General features: G+C 40.0%; 1 long non-coding RNA gene across 3 annotated transcripts in view; it reads right to left on the reverse strand.

Annotated features, from left to right (window-relative positions):
- LOC130159186 (uncharacterized) overlaps positions 1–25,187 on the reverse strand; it is a 750,763-nt gene that overhangs the window by 383,075 nt on the left and 342,501 nt on the right. For all 3 annotated transcript variants that reach the window (XR_008825651.1, XR_008825652.1, XR_008825650.1), the window contains one exon: positions 20,096–20,184. This is a non-coding gene — a long non-coding RNA (uncharacterized LOC130159186). The remainder of the gene's footprint in view (positions 1–20,095; positions 20,185–25,187) is intronic.

Raw genomic sequence — 25,187 nt, forward strand, 5'->3', positions numbered from 1 at the left:
GAGCTACATATGAAGTCCACTTATTTTTGTTGTTGCAGAGAGTGTAAACAGGCCAACATTATCTCTTAACTTGTTTATGATTTATAATTATTTAATGAAATCAGGTACCAGCAGGAATCACTAATTATTAATCAGTGGTTGCTCAGTTGATAAATTCTCTGTGTAGACACTGCTGTTCCCAAAAATCATCTGAACCTAAGTGTTCTCAGTGAAGAAGTTGTGACCATATGGTTACTGGCAGCATCAACAGGGAGAAGCTGTGGTTGACAAAGTCTTTAGTATATTAAGGCAAACTAATGCTATGTTTAAACCTAAACAGAAGAACTTATCACTTGCAATTTTTTATGGCTCTTCAGTATGAAACTAAGAAGTAAGCATCTAAAATGGCATGAGGAGAGCCAGGAGAGAAGCAGTAAGTCCTGTTTTACTAGCAGCAGTGTTTTGTGTTGGTGCTTTGGCTCACCTTTTGGTACCTCAACTGATTTAAGATTGAGTTTTCTCTTGCTATAAAGGTTGATTACACATTCCCGAGCTGGGTCTGTCTTGTTCAGCAGACTGGAATGCTCCAGTGGAATAATCTGCTCAAGAAGGTGGTTCTTTTTTTTTGAGTAATCATAAATAAATAGAGGACTACAAAGCCTAGGCTTGAAATTTCAGGAATAGTCCGTGTCTGAGATACTATCTGCAGCTGTGTCATGGGGCTTACTGTAAAGGGGTTGAAGGAACCAAAGCAATTTGAGGAGAAAAACAGTAATATTTAAAAGAATCCTCACCTACCATAAAATTCACATGAAATTTAGATTCTTGGTGTCCAACACTCAGACAGACAGAGTCACATAATCCAGAGCCACCACCGAAGCCCACCACTGTATACATTTACTATGCAGGAGCGGTACAAGCTGTTTTGGGTTCGTTCGCCCACATTATTTGAGCACTGACAACAGAATTTGCAACAGGCCTCAATCAGGTGCATGACAAACAGCAATCCGTGAATGTACAAATGTGCTCTTTAACTGCTCTGTATAGCTTTAAAATACACAGCAAAGCCTACAGAAACAGGAGCTTAAAAGTTGGAGTATCTGGAGCACAACCCACTGGCCTACAGTCTTTGCTGCATAAATCTGTGCTGACATGGATGTGTTTCTACTTTTATCTGCTGGTGAGGACTCTCATCTCCACAGTGAAAGAAGGTATTCTTATCCAGAAAATATCACCAAAGTTAGGAAGGGGCTGAAAGGCAGTCAAATTCAGTACTAAGCAATATCTGTTTGAGATCCATCAACAACACCCACATAAAAGCTGTTGTGCAGGAGCAAATAAGAAAAGTTGAATGCTTTGCCTAGTGTAATTCACTTCATTTATTGACTTTTTCCCCGTTCGTTTGTCAGTAGTTCTGAGATGCCTGGCATTCAGGATGATTTGTAATGTAAATTATATAATTGTACTTTCACATATTTTAACATCAAATGGAATGATTGACTACAGAATTTGAGCTGTCTACAGGTGGGGGTCAATTATCATCTGAATAATCACACTGCCACACAAGAATATCATGGCCATGGAGTGTGACATATTTTTATCTCTATGCATTTCAATGAAGTCAGGCTGGTACATAAAAGGTTATCACCTAGGAAACATATTTTCCTAAGCACAAGTTAAACATGCAAGCAAGATCAGCATAGATATTCAATTTAGCCAGTCAACCCTAACCTATTAATATTTTAACAAAATCCAGTGAGGATAATTTTTTTTCTTTGATCCCATTTCATTTGAGCAGCCTGGAAAGGGAAGAAAAATTAAAAACAAAATAGTCAAGCATACAGAATGAGGTTATGTATTAAGTGGGCTATTTAATGTTTTTGGCATATTATAGCCCTAGGGAAAGTGTGGATGGATTTAACAATCAAGATCTGTGTTCCCTGGGCCCACAAAGTTCGAGAAACATAAAATAATCTATACTTCCGAGCTGACAAATCTTACCTGACACTCTGCTTCATCTCACTGGGACTCTCTAGCTCAGCATTAATCATATGTTACAGGGAGTAAAAAGAAAAGTAAATCACACTAAACTGGAAAGTGAGATGGAAGGTCTTTGGTCAAAGCTTTTAATCAATAATATGTGGGATAATAACCAGGAGCTATTGTTTGAATCTTCAGATGTGAAAAGGTAGCAATGCAAAACACAAAGCAACTACAAACTGCTGGCACTTCAAAGGGGTCTGATGCAAACAAAACCAGCTTAGTTTGCCCTAAACCCCACCTTCCCCCCCTTTCCCTTCCCAGTCCATTAGCAAAATTCTGTATTTGCGGACAAAGCTGCAATGCTAACTCCAAAGCTGCAATTAAAAGTGTCTCTCCGATCCTAGAGATAAATTCAAAGGACACAGTGGTATCATGCGCATTATTTTTTGGGTGTCTAGCGTGAGATCCTTTGCTACCCACTGAGATTCAGAGAATGTTCCAAAAAAAAGTCTTATTTCTCATGTCAGACAATTCCCTTCTTTCCTGACTAGCTTGTCCTCATACAATTACTACTAAGACACAGAACAGGTATTATTTTGCTCTGAATTCTGCCTCGTTGCCAAGTATCTCGTTGCCAAGTATCCTTGTGCCTGTAGCTTCCCTTCCCTCCCCATACATTGATAAAAGGAAAAAAAATAATGGTTTCGTTACTTGACTACTAAACACTGAAGAATTCTTTAGTTTATGTATTTCTTAGCTATTTAATTTAATTTGTGGTTTAAATTAGAATATGCAATCAGCTGGTAGAAGGTGGTATAACCAAACCAGTCTCTACAGGCTGAAGCCTCAGCCATTAAATACATGGCTGTGATTGATCTGACCTCCAGCTATTCATACAGCTCAGTTCATGACCTCTAACTTTCCTCACCCCTTCAATAATGTATGTAATAATATTTGGTTTGCTCGGTTATGAACAGGAGGCGGAGATGCTAGTCCTATCTCATACTTTTGTAATTATTATTATTATTTTAGGGGGTGGAGAGAGAGAGAGTTACAGCTCAGAGTGAAACCTAACCCAAATCCAGTTCAGGCTGTCCATTAATGCAAAACAGTTTTGAAACTGTGAATGGAGCTCCAGTAATTCCTCCACTGTTGCTCAGCAGGAGCTCAGCAACACACAGCTTGTGTGACTATGGTAAGGAAAAAAAAAAAAAAAAGGTCTCACAACCATGAAAACATTCAGGGACCACTTTCACAAGCAACCTTATCAGTGAGGCAATATTTTTTTACCGCTGAGTGTGTGGCCACATTCTCTTCCTTTTACTTTGTCTCTTTTTTGGAATACAAATACATTTTTTCTCCCTTTACTTTTTTTTTTTTTACATATGAGTAAAATGCAAGATACTTAATAATGGTCCTGCTCTGCAACAAAAGAGAGAGATTTTTCTGCTTTAGACACAGCAATATCTGTAGAGTTTATTTTTAAAATAAGCTCTTTTGTTGAAGTCAGAAACATCTTTCAGTGGTATCATTTCAACACATTTTAAACTGTTTAACATTCTGAGAATTTCTCACTTGAAATAAATAAAGCAATAACCAGATTTTTTTTTTAAGTTTAAATTAATCAAATTATATTTGAAGGGTTAAGATGGATTACTGGAAAAAAGCTGTCTCCACTTTCAAGGACCTTTGGTTGGCTCATCAGCAACACCTTCTATCTTTGTTTCAAAACTCCGCTATCGGCTTCTTCTCATTAAACCCAGCGAAAACAGAGACAGTCCCAGTGCATTTAAACATTCTTAAAATGAAACCAGTTTCATGGCCTAATTAGCCCACAACTTTTTATTATTAGTTAAAAACAATTTGTAACAAATGGTTTCTCTGATGGCTGTGGACTTTTTCTCTGCTCATTGTAAATTTATAAGAAAAATTAATCCACCTTCACTACACCACTGCCTGACAGATATTTTGGACTGTTGTATCATACCAGCACCTGCTGACTCACTGCAAATACTCCTTCAGAGTGCTTGTCGCTCCCAGCGTGCATCTCCTTGACAAACTGTGTTGGTGACAGTCAAATAATCTCTGCATTACCCCGGGGCCAGAGCAGATCCTGCTCACCGGGCAGGAGCACACCTCACTCCTCAGCATTATAAAGGCAAAACCGCCCTTTCTCTACCCTCTGGGAATTCCCAGCGTGCTGCCATTTCTGCTTTTTGGCCAGGTAGGTGGACCATTGCTATATATTCACAAATGCAGACCGACACTTTCCAGGAGTTTGCTTTTCCAGGTAACACCAAACCAGAAAAAAGCCACAATCTTCTGCAAGGAGTCATCGTTGGGCTTGGCTGGTTTGTCCATGTGGCCTCGCCACCATGTGGCACAGATTTCAGTCTGTTTTCAGTTCCTGCAACACTAAACAAATTTCCAATTCCCTTGCATGTAGCCGACACAGCTTTTCCTGACACCCAAGTTCAGTAAGGATTTGGGTCCTATACATTTTTTTGTTCTGTAAAATAAGCATAACAATGTCCTTTAAGTGTTTTTCTACTGATGGTAAGCAGAGAGAATTTGTAGGCATGCTGAAATGACTATGTGAAACACGAATTTTATTAATTTTGGTAAATTACAATGAGACATGAAAATGTCAAAACTGTGGCAATCCAGAAGCCTCCGGTTTTCAACAAAACTTGCACAGCACGACCCAGAGTGATTGCTTATGTGCCTGTACTCACCCCAAATGGTGACCCACCTTTCTCATTTCCTGGGGCTTTAACTGCAGAGTAAGTGACAGGCAGGAGATGATGCAGTCATTCCTGCAGTGATTTACTGATACCTGCAGACATCGATGTGCCCGTGCTGCTTTATGCGATGGGATGTTGGGAAGCAACACCAGGGCAGGCACCCTCCTGCACAAGGCCCTTCCAGACACCTGCCCAGGCAGCCCTGCACACAGGCTTTGCTGGGCTGCAGTCGCCCTCTGTAGCATCACTGTTGCTAATTGTTTTTTTTAAAGGCTATGCAAAAGGACACAGTTTTGAAAACAAACAGCAAGTTCTCAGCCACTTCTCCCTCTCTTCTATATGTACATGTTCTATAGTGGTTCCTATTACAGAGTCAGCATGTCTTAACAGCTCTTTACAGAAATCTCCTTTAAAAAAGGAGCCATCATCCTGTGATGCTACATTATAGTGAAAGCTGGCATTTTCATGATAACTGCTGTATATTCAAAGCCACCATTTCTTAATTTGCTAATAGATATCACTCCCTTGCAGCCTTGGTCTCATTTGTAAGAACTCCAGCCTGCAATGAACCAGTCAGGAAAGCGCATTCGGGCGGTGGATGCAGGCAGAAAACTCAACAAGGTTTTCTGCTGGTTTTTATTCTACATAAAGGAATATCTAAAACACACTAATGTCTCTGAAACCAGAACGAACTGCTTACAATGACTAGATATGAAAAAAAAAAATATCAGTTTCTATATAATACAATAGGCTTTTGTATATCCTTAGAGGAAAGTGATAGTGCTGTCTGAATTCAGGCTCAGTGAAATACTGAAATGGTTAAATTTAATGGTGTTTCCTGTTCTAATCTCCACAGAACTGGACTAATGACCAGTGACTTTGAACCTCCAAGTCTCCTAGGGTTTAATTTGTTATTTCTGAGGAGAAAAAAGAAGCATGAATAAATAATGAGAATAAGGGACACAGTGACCAGAGACAATTCACCAGTGTCATTTACATATACGGCAGTGTTCCCAATTCGTAGAATTACTCATTACCACAATACTACAGAAAAAATTAACCCAAACCCACAATGACAGTTAAAATCAAGGGCTACTCTTCCAAAGTTATCTTGAAAGGTTCACGATATTTTCTGATGCTATTTAAACTCTGTAACATTTGGAACATGGAGAGTTAACACAGACTGGAGAAACAAACAAAGTAATTAAGTCTGCAGTGTGTTATGAGTCAAAATTCACTTGGTTAAAGGGAAGGAAAAGAAATTGCTGAACAAAATGACTTGTAATATTTCTCAGAAAATATCTATTAGCAGGAAATAAAACTTTTACGAGAACATACCAGTTCTGACAATCCCTTTTGCAGGAGGGTTTTGTTAGGTATTCAACTGAATTTCTTTTTTCAAACCTAGAAAGCACAGCACTGTTGTGCAGTTCAAACAATTGTTCAAAGCGTGACAAATCTGGGTTTAAGTCCTTGATTCAGACCAGGGACTTCAACCTGGATCTTTCCCATCTCACACAACTGCACCAGCAATTAGGTTTTTGCTTATTCTGGGTTGGAACTATGCATCTCTTTTGATTTTTATTATATTTTTATCATATATCTTTGTTTCATCCCTGTAAGAAATTTTTGCTGGAGCAAAATTATTTGAAGATGGAAAAAGCGTTTTGCAGGAAGAGGGAGCAGTGCAGTAAATGCAGTGCTAAAGCCTATTTTGCTTTTATTTAAATGCTTTGCAAGGCAGTGAAAAAACAGAAAATTACAATAGTGTTGTAGGAAAAAGGCTTTGCTCACAAAGCAAATTTTGTTCCTGAAGAGCAGTTTATTGCAATGTAGAAGGCTCACTAATTGGATTTATGACAGGCAAGCAGTGATGGTAAAAAGGAATAACGTGAACAGAGAAAAATAAATGCATATTAAATCTTACAGACACCTACACATTTCCTCTGCTTTCCTGAAGAGATACCACGTACCCAGTGTTTCTAGATTTCTGTCAGTTCTTAGTTTACTCGCCAAAAGAGAGGAGGAGTGTGGTTACATGTGAAGTAAATAACCACACAGAATAACCTACAATCAGCACAAAGGCTTATCTAAGCTAATATGGAGATTGCTGTGTTAATCTCTAGAATACATAGCTGATGGAGACAAGAAGTACATTGTGCAAATGTGCTGTACCAACTTTTCTGGAGCTTAAGCATATGCTGAACTGCTTTGCTGAACCAGGTGAAATGAAGGATGTAAGAAATCCCTAATTGAAATACTCGAGCAATTTTAACAAGGCTCTCTTTAGACAGTATTCTGCAAATCTGGTATTTATTTGCCTCGCATACCAAGTCATCTATGCATTTTACCTTCCTTTATACACTCTGGCAGAATTGCATCACCTTCTAAAATCTAGATTTTCATTTTGAGGGTCGCTGTATTTTTACTGTTCAACGTAGGGCTGAATGAACAGCACAGTCAGGGTAATTCTGTATTATCTTGAGATGCAGCGTAACCTATCTAATCTTGGCAGGCATAAATGTTTTAAAACACAGCTGAAATTCTGCAGACTGCTACTCAAAGAGTGTGACTGCAATAGTCACCTCGATATCCTGCACTTATTTCTCACTTTCATTTGGTGTCATAAAAGACCTTACCATCAATCATTAACAAGCTATTAACACATGCAGCTGATAAAAGCGTTCAAAGTCTGGTCAATAACAATGACGGAAATTTCTGTTTTACAGCTGGTTTAATCTAAGTCTATGGCGCTCAGGCCAGTTATTTTCTTGGCTAAAAAATGCTTCTCGGTTCTTTTGCTTTCATCTCTGCCTGTGTAACACGCACAGAGGCTGCGCTTCCTCATCTCTGCCCTGCAAAACTAGCTATTCCCTCTGCTGCCTCCCCCCCCCACCCCCCCCCTTCCCTTCTTAAAAGTAGTTTGCAAGCGAACGGAGCCAGGAAACAATTTCATTCAAATGCCATATGATTTTAATATGTTATTACCTTGTAGCAAAGGTGTTATCAAAGGAACAAGAAATCTCAGCTCAATTTGCAATTTGTAAACGCAATAAAATAGTGCTTATTAACAATAATGAACAAACAGGCTGTAATTTAAACAGCATCCTCCTAAACTGTTTCCTTCCAATTCTCTAAATTGCACCAAAACTCAGTCACGCTTCTAGAATGAATAAAGGCAGAAACAGCTTTGTCTGCCTGAACAAATATATATTTAGCATTTTGTAATTCACTGGTTTTGATCACTCATTTTGTTATATAAAATCTCTGATGTCATGAAACCTGAAGAGCCGCTCAATTAGCTCATTACTCTGCGTTACAAATGTCACTCCAGCTTTTGTGTGAGTGTGTGTGTTACTGATGATTTTGTCATTGCCCCCTGCTGCTAGTAACACTTGTCAATAATTGTATTTACTTGGTGATAGTTTCTTGCCCCTGTGCAAAGGAATTTTAGGATAGAATATATAGAAAATGACATGACAAACAAAACAGGCTCAGAAAAACATGAAAACACCTAGCCTCCATCTGCTCAAGTGTGATACACTTCAGAGCTCCCATTTCACATGTAAAACAGAGTATGATTTATAATTTATACCTAGTTGGTGCAATCCTCCTTGAAGAAAAAAAATTTCTTTGATGAAACACTGGCTTTATGTTATCATAAAACTATTGAGAAAATCACAGAGCATTTGGCAATTTACCTCTACTACAGCATCTTTGAAGTTTAGATATTTATATTTTATGCACTTTTCAAATAAACTGTACTGCTGAACACAAACACAAAAAAGCCTAAGTGTGAGTCAGCGCTGAAATGTAATTACAGCATTAGCAGCAGTAAACTACTGCAGATATTTACAGACCTCCAGCTAACAGTTAAGGCCCAGTTCTAATAAGATTTTAAACATTCTGGGTAGTGTGGAATTTATACATTTTCCTTGATTTATTTAAAATCTGTAGCACAAGAAAGAAAAATCAAAGAAAAAAGGCAGAAGCAATGCAGCTCCTAGATTCTGCAGAACCACCATTCTTGCTTAGAGCTGTGGTGCTTTTTATTAACAAAATTACAGCTTTTTGAGAGCATACCTGGGAACTGATTCTGCATCTCATACCTGTGAATCACCTCAATGATTAGCAGTGATTATGTGTAATAGGGTGAAATTCACTTCTGAATAAAATAACCTTTAAAGGTTTAAATTAGACTTCTGCTGGGTCACAGGCTGAGACTGCACAGAAATGAATTAGTGAAAAGCCATTTCAAATCTATGGGATTATTTATTAACATAAAAGACATACGATCAAGGAGCAAATAGGGATGTAGGGTGTTGAAATCTGCAAGGATCAGCCTCTTGTTCATATAGGAAAGCCACATGATCCTTTACTTCAATTCTGTAATTTTCAAAGCACCTGTCCTGTGATGTCTCAGTTACAATCCTGGCTGCTGTGCTTTAACAGGCAGAGAAGTCAGAGCGGTTTGTCTTTTGCTCTGACAGGTTCATCAACTTATTACAACCGAGAGAAATATGCACTCCTACTTTATTTTCAGTCCATTTGCTAAAGAAATGCATTGCTCTGGTGTGATACATTTCATGCTGCTGGCTAATTTCTAAGGCTTTGCTGAGTGGTAAGCAAAACTTTAAGAAAGGACCAGACAGGGGTGATTCTCAAGTATCTTTCCTTTTGCTTGTGACAGAACTAGTCAGAAGAGCTATTTGAAAAATGCCAAAATATTGTGGGTTGGTTGGCTTGATGAGAAGGGTTGTTTTCACAGAAATGGCACTTTAGAAAAGCATCAATTAAATTTCCTTTAGTGAATCAACAGATTTGTGATGATGTTGGGACATCACATTTTAATATACTCATAGAATGAAGTGATTTGAATTTGCTTCTTTTCTAAACTGCCCTTAATATACTCATAGAATGAAGTGATTTGAATTTGCTTCTTTTCTATACTGCCCAAAATAAATTATACATTTGCAGTGAAGACAACAAATACGAAATTAAAAAGATCAAAAGCAAAATTCCAAAGCTTTTTTTAATGTGACTTTACAGTATTTTTACTTTTTTTAAAAAAAACCTTTCAGACTAGGGGGTTGAAATTTAAAAAGTGGATTTTACGAAACTTAACTTGACTGGGTAGAGACGCACTCCCCTCCTTGTATCAAGAGGCACAATTCAGTCCGAAGCAGGGGTGAGGACAGCCCAGGGTACAGGCTCATTTCCTTCCACACGTGGTTGTGGTGAAGGGCTGGCTGCAGGCTGTGCTCCCGAAGGCGTGTTACCTCTGAGGCTGCTGCGAGGCTCTGGGCTGTGTGCCATCAGCACAATCGAGCTGAAAATGATTACATTCCATTGAAACTGTAGTTTGTTCATATTTTACAAAAACATCTCTTTATTGATACAAGAAGTCAGGCAGTAGCATACAAATTCCTGCTACATCTGGCTGGACTTTGATTGTACCATGTGGATCTCAGCCCTCCTGTACGGGATGAGATTTCCAAAGGGTCCTAGAGGACCCAGGCACACAATTCCTGTTGATGCTCAGTGGTGTCTGTAAGCTGGGTCATGTCATGTGATCACATTAGGATGTCCTAAATTTTCTACCCTTTGTTTGGAAGCTGCTACCTGCTCAGCAGGGAGACTGCTTTTCAGGCTCTCCTAGTCCATGGCTACATGAAGTAAAACAGATTCACAAGTGCTTTCATTATGCTTTGAAATCTCATCCACAGTGCAAACTACTACAGTCCTTGCAAAATCGGTGAAACTCCTCAGAATTGTAATAACCTAGCAGTATCAAGCGTTATAAGGCCAGCCAGTCTGGAAAATGAGAAGGTGAGTAACTCGTAACCAGGGACTTTATACAAAACCTTTGCAAGTGTTTCAGCTTTTGCTTTGTGAGTCAGCACGCTCTCTTACATCAAGACTGAAGACCACAAGAGAAGCTTGCTCTCCAGATGAGAAATCTTTACAGAAGCGATCCATTGCCTGGTGAAATTGTGATGTTCAAAAATAAGCAAAAGCAATATAAATTTGTTAATTTGATGGGCAGCATTACAACAAGAGGAAAGGTATTGCATATGAAAATGCTGCCCCTTCTCCTCCTTTTTAAAGTTTTTTAAATATTAAACCCATCATTCATGCACTTGCAGCTGTTCCGCTGAACGTTTCAGCCTTACAGAGCAGCAGCTTCTGGAGCACACCAGGGATGGCCACAGCCACAACACCTGTACCTGGGCAGGCCACTGCCTCCTGCGGGGCAGACATCTGCGGGGCGATGACAGTCCTGGAGGCTGATGTCTTCATGGGAGATCAAAGGAATTCTTGAGGGGTCAGGAGAGGATGACATAAGGGTCGGACAGCCGTACTGCTTCAGAGCCTTTCAGGCAGGTGATCCACTTACACTGTCATTTTTGGTCTATGTCAAACAAGCATTTTTTCTTTATAAAGTGGCTCTGGCTCAAAAAATGCCTCCACGTTAAACCAGCAGCTTTTAGCAGAGTGCTCGCTGGCTGGGTTTTTATGTAAACGGGATCTGCAAGAACTATGAAAGGAGTCAATGTGCTCCCATTGGCAGGCAAGGGCTTCAGAAGCCTTGCAAGTGGGTGTATTTCTTTACAGGTCCTTACTAGTCCTCTATAAAGAAATAATTTATTGATTGTTTAAAGGAACTAAGTGCTAAAGGACTTGTCTGCAATTACTCATTTCAGTAGAAACTGCAAGGATTTTCTCAGACTCCATATGCATTTCATGCCAAAGATTTAGTGTTAGTGACGATTCTTCAAGGCCTTTTTTGCTTACCCATCTGTAAAAAGTCAATCTTAGTATGACATCTCCACCAAAAAGATGTTGCCAATTTGCTACCTTCTAATTCAGGTAAACCTCAGCCAAGACAGGCTAACAGGAACCTGTCAGACAGCCCGACAGCTTACTGAACGCAAAGGCTGGTCCTGCCCAGCCTCTGCTACTTCACTTCCAGAGAAAGGGGTTTGTTAATTCCTTTTGAATTAACCTTTTGAAGCTACCTGCAGTCATGCTCAAGACCTAGGTTTTTTTAGCAAGTTTTTGGAAAGCCAACCAAAACCACCATTAACTTTAACACACTAAGACAACATTAACAACTAAGACATAGTATTTAAATATTGTTTGTGTGTTTATTTTATGGAGAATGTAGCCTTCAACATTATAAAATATAGTTTTATATTGGGTGGGAGGCAGGAGTGGGCTTTAAAATCACAGTCCTCTTCAAAGCTTTCACGGTTTCAGCATCCTGAGAACTCGCCATTGCTATTCAGAGATGGGCAACACTTTCATATGAAAACTCCAAAGCTCATTTAGTTCAATTTAGATGCAATTTTAATTGAACCTGGGCTGATTTATGCTTTCAAGTAGAAGTCATAAAGAACTCATCGGTTGCAGCACAACTTCTTTTTGAAAATTACCACCTCCATCTTTTATCTCTCCTCCTGCTCTGTTCAGCTGGTTTGTGTGGTCTTTTCAGATCTTAAAACAAAACCAAAGTCATGGGGAAATAAAAGTAGCAGTTACTTTAGTTGAGGTTGCAGCCCTGCTCTGAGATCCTAACGTGAATTTATAAAAAAACTAGGTAGCCCACTGTGTGTGAGGAAGGGAGAGCTTAGAGTTATGTACCTGAACACTTCGAACTTACAAGAGGTTTTATCCAGGTGGAGAAGAGAGCTGCATTTCTGCCATTTACTTCATTTCAAAATAAATCCACTATCCAGGGTAGTAATGTAATTTTTCTTATACTGCTAAAAGCAAAGCGACATCTGAAAAATATTACTAGCCAAAGGCCAGATTCTTTAAATGTTTTGTTTTGTGAGAGCTAATACTATTATGGTTACTTATGTGAGTATTCTTGTCACAAGGGTGACAAGTTTAACTTACCCAGATGCGTTTCAGGGGAACTCTCTGCTAACAGTCACACAAGACAAAAGCTAACGCACAAAACCTGGTCTCTCACATCTCCAGCTTTCATTGATTTTAAATGGGTGCACGTGTCACTGGAGACAGGATTTGCCCCTAGCTGAGGACAACTATAATCCATACGCTAAGATGCTTAAATCATTTAGATCTTGAGTTTAAGCAGCCTCTTCTATCCGCACAGATCCATGCTGCTTTATCAGCTCGTTGCTGCTCATTTCAGGATTGTAATTTCAAAGAACATGAGTTCTCCTTTGTACCCATTCCAATGTCTCTAATTTTTTACGTTACCTTCTTTGCTTTCGTTTTATCCTCCACCTCACTCTACCTGGCAAGTTCTGTGACACAAACACTCAGCTAAAGCTGATTTCATATGCTCGGACAAGGAAACTAAATATTACACCACCGTTCCCCCCCCCCCCCCCAAAAAAAAAAAAAAAAATCTGAGAAACATAGGGCATGCATAAGCAAAGACAACTGATCTAAGTCAGTCCTTCTGATGCTAATCTTACTGCAAATAATATGCAGGGTACATGAGAAAATGTCAAATCCACGCTACCTCACAATTGCTGGCTTTCACTCCAACTTGAAACTAATCCAAGGAAAAAATACAAAGGAAAGGCTGAAAGTTCGATCGTTATTTAGAAAGTTTAAAAGACATAAAAATGTAGCTCCCTTGAAACTATGTTAGATGAATAATCACACAAACTCCCCAAATAACATCAGTGTCTACAGCTATTAAAGTTTATAGGTGCACAAAGAATGCAATTAAAACAGGTTATACTGAAATCAAATAATTCCTTCTAATTAAAATGTAGACAAATACCTTATACCACATGGAATGTTCCATATAATTATTCTTCAAAACTACAATTTTGTGATTAATAAAATAGATGTAAACTTTCACTGAAAAATAAACATTTCTGAAACGCATCAGACTTGCATCCAAACATCCTGCCAGAGCAAAGTATCGGTGTTTTTAACACAGTCCCATTCCACTGAAGTTAAAGTGAGTGTCTCTGTTAAAATAAAATCATAGCACATAAACCGCTTTCAGTTTTAGCATCAAAGATGTGTTTACTGAAAACACAGAAATGTAAGGGAAATGAAATGGTGAAAAGGGTTGCAACAGTTTTAAGGATTTATTTTTAGAACTTTTACATTGGAGACCTAGACCTACTAACCATAAAGTCTAGTTTTCATACAGAGCACACAGCAGTGTTTCATCTCCTCTGCCAACTGGATGTTGCTGCATGTTTCTAATCCCTAGAAAGTTTTATAAAGGTAAAATGAACTTTACATGACTGGTCTCCTCTGCTTTCCTTTCCTTGTCGGGTCCCATCCTGCCAAATCCCCTGAGCCCATCAGCAGCCACCAGCTGTGGGGGAAAGCGGGTGCTGCATGCTCCTGCCCCAGCATCGCGCTGGCGTTCAGTGCCTGGCACCGCTCGCAGGGCAGTAAGCACAGCTCACTAACATGCACAGGATGAGGCCCTTAATCACTAACAGTTCCTCTGGAAACTCTAGCAGAGATAAAAAGTACAAAGACACTGTTGGTTCCAGTCCCCTTATTGAATTTTCATTGCTCCTTTTATTGTAACTATGAATTCAGTCCATAATGTCACGTGTTCTTTGTTCTCCAGCCTGACATACATTTTAATACCCAGCGCAATATCTATGCAAAGACTAAGTGTGTTCATGTGTAGGAGAGTTAACACTTCACTACAAACATGGTTATAGTTATAGATTAAAAGCAACACTTTCAATGATTCTACAGCTTAATATTTCCAACTCCCATCTCCTTCTGAAGGTCCTCCTCCCCTCCTCTCCCCCCCCCCCCAAAATCTCCGCGCAAGAAATGCTGAGCATACAAATTATGTCACTGACATCTGGAAAGAGACATGACTACCCAAGTAAAAAATAAACCCAACGGAGGTCATGGCTTTAACAGACTGTCGCTCTATATTTAAACTGATTGATTCATACAAAGACATAATTATAGAGAACATTGGAATCAGCAGCTCCCAGCACTCAGGATTGCAGGCACAATCGTGTTTACAGGAAATGTGTTTTAAAGGCTACGTCTGGCATAAGCTAATTGATACACTCAGTATTATAATACAAAATAATTTAAACTTAAATTGTGAATAATGCCTACTTATTTTCCTACCTAGATAATAACAACTTTCTTTCAACTATACATGATCATGTATCATTTTTCAGGATATTCTTTGCATAAAATCTATTGGTTATGCAAATAAAAGGCTTTGGAGAATAATGTACAGTAACTAATTTGTATAATCAGTTTCCCTCAATTCAGCGTGATAATGATATGTAAAGCACATCACTACAGACTGTCTGTGAAATGAATTCTGTCTTAATATGCTAGTCAACTAGCCACTCGACCTTTGCACAGGCTCACTGTAAGAGGAGCAGAAAAACCCACACACATTCTTTCAATTTCTAAAGGGAAATTCGACTCTAGCCGTAGAACAAAGAAAGAAGAAATAGAAGTAAAAGAAAATCAAAGAAAAAGTGATTTGGATTCAAGGGGATCAGATGTTTCATTTATTGCAGGTTGGAGACCTTCAATCAGTCAAATGAAAGACACATTTGTATTAAAATACCTACAAGGCAGAGAGAAAGCCTTGATCAGGTGTATTAGATTTAAGTTACAGCTCTCTTGCTGAGAGATGTGAACCTACCTTCCAGTCTATCTGTTCTCAATATTGAAGGTTTTCTGTGTTACAAACATTAGATGAAAGGTAGCTTGCTTGCCTTCCCACGTATCTGCTGGATATTAACTGTACATTTGAAGCATACACTACAAGGAGATGTGAACTTAGCATGCACCACAGTCACCCACAGAAAGGGATGCTGAAACCATGTCAGAGATGTGACACAAACTGCTCACCAGCAGAGAGGCCGCAGCTCCATCGGTCACTAAAAACACAATGTTTCCAAAGGTAAATGTCCTCTTTGCTTTAGTGGGAAATGCATAATTTGTACTATGACAGGGCTGTGAGCCCTGTTACACAGGTGGACAAAAGCGACACCACAGCAAGAACCCCTGCCCTGGTTCCTGCTGTGTGAGGACAACAGTCTTTGGCCTGACTTCTCATTATATATTGTGCAGGTGATAACAAGCCATGTCCTGACCTCATTCCTTGCTTTTCACGCCATCCATTCCTCACAACAACTCCTTGAACCCACTGTGCTGGCCCAAACACACAGGAGAGCATTGAGGCTGAGGCAGAGGTCAGGTTGTCTTCACCTGCAGTCCTCAGATGGTAGTTTTGTTTAGATTATCTAGAAGATCATCCCAAAGTGCTCTTTATAGGTCAATTACTGTTGCTTGTAAAATACTAGACCAACATTATTCAAAAATATCTTACTAATGGGTTCTGCTCAGAGTAATTATTGGTTTTGATTAATCTTTGGCAAAGATCAGTTAGGTTCAGAGCAAATTTTCTGCAGAGACACAGAAGCTCCATTACTGCTGGTTACATCACTTATCTTGATTTGGGAAACCGTAGTCCAGCCCTTGCTCTGACTTACCCCAAGCAAGGATTGCAACCTGGATCCCTCCTAGCACTGTCAATAATTCCTGTCACTACAACACTGCCTCTTCTGGCAAGGCAGCATCTTCTCTCTACACTTTGTCCCAGTTTAAAGGATTTACACTGGAAAAATTGTCCCTTAGCTTGCCGTGACTCACACAGACCCTGCACACCAGCACACTAACAACCAGGAGTTACTCCCAAAGCAGATTTGCACATATGCTCCAGACCCAAGTACTGGTCATTTCAACCTGAAGACAAGTTCTTTCCGCCATTATACAGAGCATTTCAGTAATTTAATAATGAGATTAATTCCATAGGTGCCTAAACTAGGTCCTTTGGCAAGAGAAACACATTACACAAATAAATCACATGTATGAGTTTTAGAGAGACTGTTTTACTGGGAAGCCTACTCCTGCATGCCGTTTCTCAGGCTTTACCCCGACGTACAACTATAGCATTCCAGAAAGTAAAACACCAAAAATACAGTCTTAACTCAGGCCTCAATTTTAAATATTAGCTTCTGATATCCAACTGCCTTTCTATACAAGCCACTATAACTCTGATCTCTGCTTTCATGTATGCATATCTGCAAATACTGCATAGTGGTATGAAAATTTAAAAGCCACTCTGCTTGTTAAATAAAATCTCTGTCATTGTAAAGTTTAGCTGATCTTTTCATTTATATACCCATAAATTCTCCATCAGTCCAGAAGAGGGGTTATTTTTCTTTTATTTCCTTACTTTTAATATTTTCTTTTGAAATAAAAATAAATAACCCCTCAATAACGTTTGAATAATGGAGCATATCAGTGATACGTAGTCTCTGTTTTGGAGCTGGTCAAAGGGTGAACAGGCACAAATAGACAGAGGACTTCAATTAAGTTTATTTTCCTTTTATTACAGCTATATTTTTTGGATTAAACAGAGGACCTATAACAGTACGACTTCCACGGCTGAATGGGGGAAATCTACACAGATATGTGTATCCTCCTTACGTATGATAACACATCATACAATTTTCACAAGTGGATTACAAAGCAGCAGCCAGTACACAGCAGTACAGCTGATAGACTAAGATAAATTCTACATCTCAGATACGGTATTTCACATACAGTTAAAATCTGCTGAGAAGGAAAGGAGCTATAACGCAAAGCTCCCTTTTAAACAAAGTGAACAAAAGGACCCAATATCGTGCAACGAATTCCACAGGGGCTTCATTCTTTTTATAGTGAAACCTCTTTCAGTGCATGGACATTTAGTGGTTTAGCTTGATATGTCTTTTTCCAATTACAAAAGATGAAAACATGCATTTCTCTGTCTGAAGAACTTTGTATTTGAGGTTAGAGGATGGGGCCATGGAAGAAGAACGTACAGATTCTCCATGGAGAGTACAGGGGTGCAGTGACCCTCTGTTATGTTCCGTTGTGTCTGAACACAGGATGGTAGCAAGGGTACTGTCATGCCTTCAGGAACATGGTGCAATGAAAGGAGGTGTTATCAGCCTGCTTTCTGCTATCCATGTTCATACCATCTCGACAGTGCCCAAGAACTATTACCCATAACTGGGTAACAAAAGGAGAGAAGGCAGACCATTGCTATTGCCCCCCTACACCCCCCACCCCCCCCAGTTATAATATAGAAGGCAGTGGCATGCCACATAGAGAGAAAGAAAACAGATCGGTGCAGAAAAGCCAGCACGCTCTCCCCAAGCCATTGAATAGACAGCTCCTGGTATGGCATGACAAAACTCATTTGGAAATAAATAAGGAAAAAAATGTGCTTTTCAATGAAGTGATGTGATTTCTCTAGAAGCCCATTGACCCCAATGGTGCATGGCTGAGCCCTGATATTGTCGTCACTAGACAAGCACCATTCTTTGAAATCCTTTGCAGCAGGACCCACTCTCATATCATTTATAGGTCTTGCCATTTACCTTCTGAGTGATTCTGACCCAAGCAACAGCAAAAGCAGCAAGACTGGAGCTTCATAAACCACCCCCAAAGTAGTCTTAATATTTCTTGAGAAGACACATTATTTTCACTCAATTTTCTGAATATCGCAGTTAACACATTTCAAAAATATTTGAATGCCTTATGAGGTGTTGTCCAGAAAATATAAGACTATCTGCCTACCAAACACCCAGTGAGGCAACTATTTGCTGGTAGCCCAGAAACACCGTGCCCTAAGAAACTCTGACAGTCAACCCGGCTCCTTACCCAACCTTCAACCACACTTCATCAAAACATACACAACTATTCCGATGTAGCAGTCATTTCTCATGGAGAATATCACATAATATTTAAGGTGCTTCAGATTCACCACAGCAAGTAAAACCTGCCTTCTGTGGGGAAATCACCTAAAGACTGGTAAGTGATTAGTTATTTCAACAAGTGAAAGATCGCCTGTGGTAGTGTCTACGATGGAGTACAGATCAACAGCAACCCCTGTCAGAAAATCCTGACATTTCTAAGGAGGGTTTGTGAAAGCCTTGCTTCTGAACTATCTGCAAGCAGCTCCTAAATAGAAGTCTCAGCCAGCACTGCCTATTGAAGGCTACAGGAACTGTGACCTCCCCTTACATGTAGGAGAGCAAAAAAGCAGGTAGGAAGTGTTTTCTAGCAACCTTCTGGGTTTCAGCAAGGCCATTCAAAACTATTAGGAGATCACGGTTTTATACGGCTAAGTTTTTAGCAGGGAGTATGAAATCCTGACTCAAGTTCTATTTAAAAACAGAAAGAAAGCAAAGAAGAAAAGGTTTGCCTAAAAAGGAACCTCAGGTTTTTACTCTACATTTGGACTTCTTCCAACTCATGTTCAGCACAGTGAAAACAAGATTGTTCTGAGTTTTTGGTGGCATAACCTACATTTTGTATCAGTTCACACATGAGAACATTGGCCACCTGCAATGAAGAGAGACATACGGACACTGGTGGCCATGGAGAGGAAAGCACTGCTGTGCTGTGCCAGTGCTGCAGCGGAGGTACAAGCTTGGTCCCAGGCTGAGGTTCAGGGATCATTGCCATTGCCTCCTCTCTCCTTGGACAAGCTAAGCCTGCCTGCTCCCACTTCAGAAGTGGCAGAATGTTTGAAAGGGAAGATTGTGCATTTGGCAACTTTGCTTGATTCTCATCTCAAGGGGGAAATCTGCTTTTACCCCACATGGACATTGATCGCTAGAAGGATGCTCTCATAAACAAAATGCTGGAGGCCATGTAATCTTCAGCCTTCCCTTTCTCCCCAGCTCTCAGCAAGCCAGATGTAATGCATGAAACAGCAGGGATGTAAGCTGGCAAAATGTCCTTCAGTGCAAAGGAGGTGTGTGAAAATACATCAACTACACCAACATGAACTTGCAATTCTTGCTAATCTGCCCACATGGTTTCAGGGTTGTAGTTAAACATTAAGGACGGAATAATAATTTTCTAATCACAGCCTGCCAAAACAGGGCAGAATGACAGCTCAAACAAACAGAATCCACCATCTAATCTAAGGTGAATCCAATTTCTTTTTTTTTTATTGAATATTAGAGATTTTTAGGAGACTGTAACCTGCCCTGACATATGCCTCCAATTTTTGGTAAATAATCACTGTCATCTTTGCTTTGATATAGAGATATGTGATAAGTAAGAAATATTTTCCAATTCCAGTTTGTTAAAGTGGAAGCCAGACTTTCATCCGTGCCAAATTGTTGTATCAGAAGATCATCTCAGAAATATCTGGAACTTCTTATAATCTAAGGGCTGTAGCTAGACAATGTTACCATTTCACTCGTGGCCATTTCAAAAACAAAATAAAATGAAAATTAAATAATGGTATCAGAACCTATGACATAAGGGGGTTTAGGTCAAAGCAAATTAATTTATATCTTAAAAATAAATAAAAGCCTTACTATTGCAGAAGAACATTGCCACCGCAGTGCAGAACAGAGCAATCAGACGCTGTCACGTCACTACCACTCCACGTAGAATGTCACGTCTCCTGTACATCAGAGATACATTGCATAATGTTACAGATGGCACAACTCATAACAGTCAGGATTACATTTATTAAAATCAGCTGAAACGATTATTACTAGATTCAATGATTTTTCCATGCAAGGTGACCTGAGCTTCTTTTTCCTGAGCAGTACCGTGATAAGATTTTCCTGTTGTAAAAAACAGCTACAGGTGGAGGGTAACAAATTACCGTGCACTAATTATTACAGATACCTGCTTTAGAATGACATGCATAAATATTTGGATTTACAAACAAAATGGATTCTTGGTGTCTCTATTTTATTCACTTTCAACAGAATTATTCATGCAATTGCATTTTTGTTTACGTGAGGGCTGGCGCAGTGGCTGCGAGCTTCACAAATCATTCATTATTCATGTAGGAACTGTGTTATATGAGTGTCGGGGTGCCCTTTGCTTTTACACTATCTCCAGTTAAAATGGTTCTGGACAAGGCTTTACACTATCTCCAGTTAAAATGGTTCTGGACAAGGCTTGGAAACAAAAAAAAAACCCCAACCCTAGGAACAAATACTTCTTCCCTTAGCCTGGACCTTCACCCTCAAATGGAAAACCCTAAATTTTTCACTAGCAAATCATAACGCAAAGTGAGTTTATGCAATAACTGAATTGTTATACATAAAATAGAGGCATTGATGAAAACAACCCCCTTGGCTTCTCATCTGGTGAAAAGAACTGCATTGGATGGCCAGTCTGAACCCAGGCGCTACCACCCTGCCACTGTGTATATACACGTGTATGGGAACGTATTCCTCTGGCTGCCTACACTCAATGTAAAATCTCACACATGTGTAATGCCTAAGTTTTCAGAACAACCAATTAACCAGACTAGAGCAGTTGTTTCTGGGGCATGCCCTGCTACAGCTGCACTTGTGCAGCAGGCCAGCGGCGAAGGCATGGAAGCAGTGAGGGCACAGCGAGCTGTGGCAAACAGCCCACGAGGCCAGGGCCTTAACAACACTACAGTCACACAGTGCTGGGTGGTTTTCTCTGCAAACACTGAAACGAGTACTCACCTTAATATTCACCTTGTGGGGTGAATTAAGTACTAGTTAGCTCACACAGCCCTCGTGAGGAGCATTAGGTACTAGTTAGCTCCTCACACAGCCCTCGTGAGGTGCATGAAGTACTAGTTAGCTCCTCACACAGCCCTTGTGAGGAGCATTAGGTACTAGTTAGCTCCTCACACAGCCCCTGTGAGGATCATTAAGAACTCATTAACTTCAGCCCTACTGAGGAGGGGAACACCGCTCAGCGGGCATGGGCTCCACCAGGCCCACCACCTGCCTCGGGAGTGGAGCTGCCCTCAGGCCTGAGGCGGCGCAGGCTCAGCCCAGCTCCCTGCCTCGGTATTTTATATTTATTTCTTTCTTTCCTCCTTTGCAGTAGCAGTTGTAAATCTACCTTTCTCAAAATTCAATAAAAAATTAATTGGAAAGCACAACACCAAAAAAAAAGTCATTTCAACCCTAACAATAAAAGGCCAATTGACTTCTCAATTTTCTAGTGGGCAGGAGAAGAAATCAGGCATACAGCAGGGAGAAACTCAATTCTCCAAAGCTCTCCCCTTCAGGATTTCCAGACCCGCAGTCTCAAGGGTGCTGTGTCCCCTACTGCTCGCTCAATTCCAGCCGGGTATTATTTTCTCAGCTCTGAGGGAAGCAAGAATTCATTCTGCATTATTGATGACTCGGCGCCCAGCCGCTCTGAGGCCTCTGGTTCAGTGCTTCCCACTGACTGTCACTCACCTGCTCCGGGAGCTCCCATTATGCCGGGGCAGGAGGCTCGCTTTCCTCCCTCCCCAAACATCTCCCTTTCACAAACTATCAGAAGAAAGCAACTGAAACAAAACCTACAAAACGATGAACCTCGCCCCCGTTAAGGCATCGGCCATGTGAACTTGTGCGCTAAAGGCAGCAGAGGAACAGGAGTGGCTGTGAGGGAGGGAGCCTTGGGAAGGCTGGGGTTTGGCTACCACAGGGCAGCCAATCTGTATTTCCACCGATCCCACCTGCTGGCAAGTTAAACATAACACTGAGCCCCAGATCATGACACAAACAGTTTGAGACAGACTGAGTTTTCTAAATTATTCCAAAAGAATGTATTTGATCCCAGGAACAGCAAACTCTGACTGAATACCTGTCAGGGTAGGGGCAGGAGGAGACATGCTCCTCACAGGGCCAGGTTCGTCTCTTCCTCTTTCTCTTCTTTGCCTCACTCTTTTTTCCCCTTCTTTCTTTCTTTCCTTCTTACTCTCTTCTCCACCCTAAAAAATTACTTCATTTTCTTTTGTAAATCTTGGCGCTGAACAAGTGTAGATGCACACACACCTACAGATACAGAGGCTGTACAGTCATAATTAAGCCCCAGCGTGTTTCAAGTAGGAGCACTGGATGCCAGAGGTACATTTAATTAATGAACAAGCACCACAGATCTGGTAATTACCAACTAGAATTTGCATCCGTAGCCCCTGATGATGCAAAATACATGCACGGTTTTTGCAGAAATCAGTTCTGTCAATCAATTTAGAGTTCAGTTGCAATGCAGTTCAAGTCCATTCCCTAAAATTTCACAGATGGCCCTTGACCCACTAACTTCTCCAGACCGACTTGCATGTGCCTACTTGCTGGATCAGTGCTTAGGTCCAGGGATGTAACTGTTTACAAAGAAGTACGCCACTCTCCTTGGTTCTAAGAAAAACAAAACTAATAGATGTCAACAACTTTGGAGAACACGTTCACAACTAGAAAGCAACTCTAATTGCTTTCTAATCTTGGTCTATCCTAAATTAATTGAGAGAAACGTCAAGTTAATTTCTATGATACAGGTCTAGCACGATGAACAGTTTCTTTTATGTTTTTTGGGGTTTTTTTAATGAAGTCCTAAGAAATTTTGGGAGGAAAACCTTTTAGAAAACTGTAGACATGGAGTATTCAGACAAAGTGTTAAATCTGAAGTTTCAAAGCACCTAAGAAAGGAAGATAAAAATTTGTGTTCAGGTTCATACTTTTTCCTTCCTAGAGCTAAAGGGTTGGAATCAGTGGCTCTCCTCTGCTTGTAACAGTGCAAGAAAATAACTTTTAAGAATTCTGTAATTATGCCTTTATATCTGTGAGTATATCAGCTAAAACTGTCTCTCTGTTATTTACAATCATGAATGTAGAGTGGGAACAACAGCAGAAGCTCTCCTTGTTGCCCAATTTGTGGATGTTTTATAAAATTTATTTCTAAATATTTGGCAATGATCACTCACTAAAGCCTTGCCTATTTTTGTGTCCTCACCCTCAATACACTTTTCGCATCCTCTGTGCAACACCTGAACAGCTTGTGACCAACCTTTGAACCCCTCTGTCCAAACTTCTTACATTATCAGTTTTAACTGTGTCCTCAAACTGGTATTGGGAGAGGCAGGGGGTTATTTGAACTGTTCACTGAAAGACAGCAATTCAAAGAAACTTCATGGTGAAATTCTATCTTACTCCAACAGTTTCAGTGATTGTGAAAAAACACCTAAAAAAAAAAAGTTCAGCAATTTCACACAGTGGAAAACAGCCCAGGGCACAAGAAAACTAAAACCAAACAGTTTGCCGTCAGTGCTGTAGACTGTGTTCAGTAAAAACAAAAGATCAAACAAGTTCTGTAATCATTATATAAAGCACATTTGCTATGGCATGTGAAGAAAACATACTTCCTTCCTAATACTAATTAACATTAGAGAGTTGTGGGCTGAAATGCAGGATAAAAATAGCTGTTTAAACTAATCACTCAGCAAGATGTAAATGTTACATATAAAGTATACCTAACGGGTTGGAATATTTATCCCAGAAGTAAAGAAAGCTTTCACTACTCATGAATTATAAAAGTTTCTCTTCCTGCCTCACTGCAACAATGCATGGACCCTTTGCAAGACTCTTCATAGATTGTCTACAGTTTTCCTTATTTGTAAGTACTAAAATGTTTTTTATAGCAGCCACAGTTGTGGGGAGAGAAGGCAAGTGTGAGCAGAAAACTCAATACCAAATTGTTTTATAAAAAGCACAAAGATATTCCAGCGGCCTAAGCCATGCTATGACTACCAGTCAATATGTAGGTTTGAGCATTGCAGACAGTGCAGAAAAAAAGCCCACAACCAACAGCAGCGTGACCAGCTTCACCTGAACAGCACTTATATATCCCTTCAAAGTGCGTCACCAATGCACACAAACCAGCCAGCTCTGCATAACAGGGGATGGCATTCTCAGATCTACCTTTGCTTTTCTGAAATAACTTCTCTCACGTGTGCTCCAGCCCTCCACAAATAAATCCAGCAATTTTTTTCCTTCTTGTCACCTCTAGCTACTCTGTCCCCTTTCCCCATCCTACGGTTCCCCCCTTACCACCAGCACCGCTGTTAAATGACTCTTCATGCATAAGAGCCAGCAGTGAATGGAAGGCATTCAATGACTGTCACAATATCAACCAGACTCTCCAAAAAATATTCCTAAGCATAAATCGTATTAAAATGTTCAGGATGCTAAATGCTACTGAAATAATGTTTCAGTAGTTTCCTAGTAACAACATTTCAGAAGTTTCCTACTAATTTCCCCTAGCAAGAATTCAAGGTAGGATAACAACTGCAGAAAAGGTGTTGAAATGTGCAGTGCTTAAACATCGCACATTTAAAAAACTAACAGTTCCCTGTCATATTTCCATCCTCCAAGATTTTTAACCATTTGCCGAGATCTGTGTCTAATACAGATATCAATGAAATATATGATAGTATTATACAGGACTCAGCTGAAATTCATAAGCAGAGCACATCCATGATCACTGCCCCTCATCACACATTTGGCTGCTTTGGGCTGGATGCAGAAGCATCTATTTACCCAGCAGAAAACTCATTGCAACAAGATACGCTTCACACTGGTTACACCCAGCCTATATGAACAAAGCTTTAAGGAAAGCAAGACTGTCCATTGGGTGCTAGGC

Source organism: Falco biarmicus, chromosome 15 (assembly GCF_023638135.1).
Source record: "Falco biarmicus isolate bFalBia1 chromosome 15, bFalBia1.pri, whole genome shotgun sequence".
In the NCBI taxonomy this organism is placed as follows: domain Eukaryota; kingdom Metazoa; phylum Chordata; class Aves; order Falconiformes; family Falconidae; genus Falco; species Falco biarmicus.